At 39.5% G+C, this 5,744-nt stretch overlaps 1 long non-coding RNA gene across 1 annotated transcript; it reads left to right on the top strand.

Moving 5' to 3' along the window:
• The first annotated feature begins 2,824 nt into the window (after positions 1–2,824).
• LOC130099798 (uncharacterized) lies at positions 2,825–4,359 on the top strand. The gene is made up of 2 exons (XR_008808459.1): positions 2,825–2,969; positions 4,302–4,359. It is a non-coding gene; the product is annotated as an uncharacterized LOC130099798 (long non-coding RNA).
• The last annotated feature ends 1,385 nt before the right edge of the window (positions 4,360–5,744 follow it).

Raw genomic sequence — 5,744 nt, 5'->3', positions numbered from 1 at the left:
CTAAATATTCTGTGGATTTAACTAGAGATAAAAGAGCCTTGTCAATAAAATAAAAAAATCAATACGTGAATAAACACGATGGACATTTGAAAAAAAAGAAAACTCTTTTGCAGTTGGATTAAGAAAGCGCCAACCCAGATAGCAACAAAGTCTGGGCCGAGTCTGGCTTACATTAGGCACTTCTGGCTCAATTCTGGCACTGTTTTTTTCACACTCTTGTGTCAAACAGTACTAGGCTAAGCTCTGGCTGGAGTCTGGCTAACCAAAAGAAATAATCAAATTGTATCTGTTTGGCTAAGCCCTGGCTTGAGTTCGGTCTGCCAGAATAAGAAAATATTTGGCTGAGATCTGGTTGGGTTTTGGTTGGCTGAGCAAATAAAAGATGGCATGAATGTGCTGTACTGTAAAATAGCCGTGTAAGATGTGGTGTTAAATTGGTTCATATTTTATACATCATTATAATGCAACCTAATAAATTAGGTTAATTTTGTCGAAAAGAATAAAATGAAATATGTTTGTTATAGGCCTAGTTAAAAATACCTATAGATATTTATTCAAATAGTACACTTTTACACATAAGTAGGCAGGTTTTAAAGGAAAGAAGACTTGATTATTCTGTTGGGAAGATTATTTTAATGGGCAGTTAAGGAGGTGATAATGTGCAGAATGAAAAAAAAAACAATAAGATGTTTGCAAAATGATTGAAGACAAAGACAAATGGTTCAGTCTGCAGCATCATAAGACAAAAGATTGAATGGGACTGCATGAGTACTTTGTGGTTACCAAATGGTAATCATTATGCCACAAAAAAAGGTGTTTTTTGGCGAATTGATTAGGCTACCATTTGTATAACAACAGATTTACTACAAAAACCCATGGTTTAACTATGATTTTTGTAGCAAAAACCATCCATGCTTGACAAGAGTTTTCACAATTCCTTAACAATGAATAATTTATATAATCTCCATAGAATAGCCTATACAGATTGTAAGTATTTGGAGAAGAAACATTTATGTTCTCCACGTAAACCATTGAAATCGGTTGAGAAATAAAACATGGTTCTGTTTTTAAAAATTCACGGGTCTCCGGGAAACTTGTGTGTTTTTAGAGCAGTCTTGCTCGGTCTAATATGGGTAATTCCCCCAAATCAGTTAAAGGAGAACTCTGGCGCAAAATGAACCTTTGGTCTAATTACACATCGTTACCTAGTCAACCGTTATCTGACATTTGTTTTCATGATTATCGAATGTAAATAGTTTTATCTCTAAAAACAGTTTAGCCTATAAAGCTAGTATAACGCTAGTATATTGGGCATGGAGTAATGACAAATAAAAATCGCTTGTTAATACCACTAACAAGGCTCAAAATAGCCCCACACTAGCACGGTAGCATAATGAGGGTCTCTACCTTCAAACCGAAGCATTGAGAACTTTGTCAGTGTCCAGACAGTTTAATAAGAAGATATTTTATACATACAGTCAACTTCGCGTATACAGGCAGAAGCCATCTTTGAAAAGCAGTCTCTACCAGTCGATCTACGAACGCCGATCCAAGTGCGCTGGTGAGATGTGAACGAGCTGTAAGTTGTGATAAGGTGAGCGAGAACAGCAGGCTTGGATCGGCGTTCGTAGATCAACTGGTAGAGACTGTATTTCAAAGATGGCTTCTGCCTGTATACGCGAAGTTGAGTCAGTGTCCAGACAGTTTAATAAGAAGATATTTAATACAAAGTTCTCAATGCTTCGGTTTGAAGGTAGGGACCCTCATTATGCTACCGTGCTAGTGTGGGGCTATTTTGAGCCTTGTTAGTGGTATTAACAAGCGATTTTTATTTGTCATTACTCGATGCCCAATATACTAGCGTTATACTAGCTTTATAGGCTAAACTGTTTTTAGAGATAAAACTATTTACATTCGATAATCATGAAAACAAATCTCAGATAACGGTTGACTAGGTAACAATGTGTAATTAGACCAAAGGTTCATTTTGCGCCGGAGTTCTCCTTTAAGAGCAAACCACGTGGCAGACGGGTGAATGCGGCATCTGTGGTTGCTGATACAATAACGCAGTTTGCAATGCATCATGGAAATAGTAGTTGATTTACATATACGGTGTTAAATCCGCTTTACAAAAAGGACTACTTTTCCCAGAGTGCACCCCGTGACACCATCCCGCCTACCAGAGGATCCGGAAGTTACGTAGCAGCTATTCAGCAACTCAACGCAGTTGCGGTGAAATTCAAATAGTAGTTCTAACTTCGACAATCACGCTATATTGGTTTTTATCTTTTGGAGTTTTAATACATGATCAAGGTAAGTTGATATTTTTTTTACCATCTCAACACGTAGATTTTAATCTATAGCACAGTACTACATAGGCTTTTTTGGTGGTTTTCTGTGGTTGGATTTTCTTTGTTTTTATGTTAGAGGTGGTAGAATTGATGTTTGAATTCTGTTTTTCATTGAAAATTATTGTGAAGAACGTCGGAAGCTGCCTCTTGCTGAACAACAGACCGATCTCTGAGGCCACCAAAACGGAAAATAAAGTAAGATTGATTATTTTGTAATTCATTGACATAGAACTTTATAACAGGTCCTTATATCTTTGTGCAGTTTAACAAATTAATATGCACATTTATTTTTGAATTGCATAACGGGTACCACCAATTCAAGGGCCATACCACCCTTTCTTAATCAAATTCAGTAATCATTAAAAAAATGTCACCTTTCCTAAAACGAAACAGGCGCCTAATGGATGAAAATGACACTGATGAGGAGGCTACTGCAGCCATGGCAAGTAAGAAGTTCTGCCAGAAAATCACAAGACCGCACAGAACATCACAGTGAATTGACGTGGCAACAGGATACAACTTTACAGTCTCCCGAACAGGCAATACAGTCACCGTGGCATCATGAAACACCCAGACCACAGAGAAAAAGCCTCTAAAGCGATGACCGATTAATAAGATGTAAGATTTCTTTTTGTTTTTTCTATCATGTATTCACTGTTAGTGTAAGGCTCATATCATGGCAGTGGTGGTGTGGTAAACCTTTCAATACCTGTGTTTAATGTTTTAGCACTTCTCCATGACATAATATCTAAACAAGAAATTCTTATGGAGCAGCAGAGGAACATTATAAGGATGGTGCAAGATCTCAAAGCAAAAAATGTTCGGGAGATCACAGAGGCACAGAACCAAAGTCCAAAAAATGTTTCCAATTGAAGACTTAAGTTTATTAACTTCCCTGTAAAGTGATCTTCGATCCTGTCCCATAACAAGACAAAAAGTGGTAGGTAACACTGTCAGAAATGCAAAGTTGCATACCGTTATCCACTTACAAGCCTGGTTGTAATTACTGTTATAATTAAATGCTGTGTGTGATCAATCTAAAAGATGACAAATCTAACAACAAAAACTATTTAAATTTGTCTAATTTGGTAAATATAATATCAATATTAGAAACAAAAGACTGGTTGACTGGTGACTTTGACTGGTGGTGTCTTGTAATACAAATGATTTATGTCTCTATTGTACATTTTCTTTAAAAGTATTTTTAACTCTGTATTTGTATGCTCCTATTCTAGAGGCTGTAAGAAGAAATCCTGTGTGTGCACAGACAACTGAGCTGGAGGTCGAAAAAGTTATTAAAGGGTTAGTTCAACCCCAAAAAAATAATTCTGTCAGTAATTACTCAAAATGAAAAGTTGAATAAAGTCGTTGTTTTTGTGTTTTTTTTTTTTTGCACAAAAAGTATTCTTGATGCTTGATCAACTTCATAAGGTTGAGCCACTGTAGTCACTCTATTTTAACAATGTTTTTACTAACTTTTCTGGGCCGGCAAGTTTCACGTACAATAGAAGCCTATGGAGGGGTGATCCAGCTCTCAGATTTAATCAAAAATATCTTAATTTGTGTTCCGAAAGATGAACGAAAGTCTTACGAGGTTGGAAGAACATAAGGGTGAGAAAACTACTGACAGAATTTATTTTTGGGTGAACTAACCCTTTAAAAGTTGGTTTCATCTAACTGGTGACCGCAAGGCTGGCAGAAAAAGGACACCTTTGCAAAATGTTAATGTAAACCACACAATTTGAGTTATCAGGGAATCTGTTTTACATTGTTGCAACTTATATTTTTACCTTTTTTGCACATCTGTAAATATAATTTGTATTTCATTTGTCTTTTATAACCTGCTTTTTGTTTGTTTCTGTATTTTACGATTTATGCATGACATATTTACACTTTTGCTTTACTGTTTGTATCAATTTAATTTATTGCTTGGTTTCTGTTGCTTTTTAGTATGGTGCCTGAGAGGGCTCAACACGCTGCAACAGAAGAAAACAGATGCAAACAAAAACAGCAAATTAAGAAAACATCTTTATCACTTGTGCTACAAATTCGCAAAACACAACCAAATACAGAAACGCACTGCAAATGGCTGACCAACAACGCAAATGTCTACTCGACAGTGGTGTTTATTGTTTTATTATTATTATTATTTATTATTTGCATGGTATTTGCAGCATGTGTGTTGTGAAACTGATGTTTTCCTAACTTGCTGGTGTTTTTCCTATTTGCATGTTTTCTTCTGTTGCAGGACGTTGAAGTCTCTTGCCGTTTGCAGCGCGTTTTTGTATTTGGTTGCGCTGAGTATTTGCAGCATGTGTGTTGTCAAACTGATGAAGATGTTCCCTTTCGAAGGGAACTCAACAATACGTCATCGACGTTATGGGGGAAAGCCTCAGGCATGACAGGTGTCTGAAATCACTATCAAAATCACATCAATCACATTGACCGGCGACAGCCCGTGAATCATTAGCGTGAATGATTAACGTGCGACCTGGAAGTATATGAGGGCGCCTTGCAAACATGACAAATCATCTCATCGTCTTCAGGGACTGTTTGTATGAAACGCTATTCAAGCTTACGTCAGAAAAAGGTAAGAGATGAAACGCACAGCAAAGGCGGATTGTTTTCGTAAGTGTGCCGACCCGTGTCCGAGGTTTCTGACACCGGCTGACACACACGAGCTGTGCGTTTTTTGCCTGGGAGAAGAGCACGCACGGGAGGTTCTTGAGGGAGCCCTCTGTGCGAACTGCGAGTGTTTTTCTCTTAAAACGCTCACTCTCGAGTGAAGGGGATTTAGCGTCTGGTCCTCGTGGTGCAGGTCCCGCTCGTGCCGAGGCAGAGCGACGACTTACGTCATGGGGTTCCCAGATGGAGCTCGTCGATCGCCTCGAGAGGGCTGTTAACCTCTCAGACGATTTGACGGCTGACGAGGGCGAACTGCAGGTCGATGGGGATGATTACTCACCGACTGTTCCTGCAGTTGCGGCTCTTCCGGACCCGCAGGAGATGGCTGAGGAGGTTTTTGATCAGATAGATCCTGAACCTCCTCAGCCACCCTGCCCCGTGTATGCAGAGCTGGTGGATGTGATGGAGCGCGCTGCTGGAAGGCTGCAGTTGCCTTGGCAGCGCGCTAGAGGAGAGACCGCTCGCGGCAGACTCGATGATCGGTTTTTCCCCGGCCATACACCACCAGCTCGGGTGAGCCTTCCATTCCTTCCTGATCTTCACTTGGAGATCGAGAAGGCATGGAAGAACCCATACTCTGCCCGTATTCACCAACATCAGCGGGCTAGTTTCGCTGATGTTGAGGGGATCGGAGAGTATGGGTATGTGTCAATGCCGGCCATTGACGAGATGTTCGCGAACTATCTCGTATCTGGGCGGGCAGCGACA

The sequence above is a fragment of the Rhinichthys klamathensis genome, unplaced genomic scaffold (genome assembly GCF_029890125.1).
Source record: "Rhinichthys klamathensis goyatoka isolate OS25496 unplaced genomic scaffold, OSU_Roscu_1.1 h1tg000236l_1, whole genome shotgun sequence".
In the NCBI taxonomy this organism is placed as follows: domain Eukaryota; kingdom Metazoa; phylum Chordata; class Actinopteri; order Cypriniformes; family Leuciscidae; genus Rhinichthys; species Rhinichthys klamathensis.
Note: the sequence above shows the minus strand (reverse complement) of the source record. Positions and strands in the feature narration are given on the sequence as shown.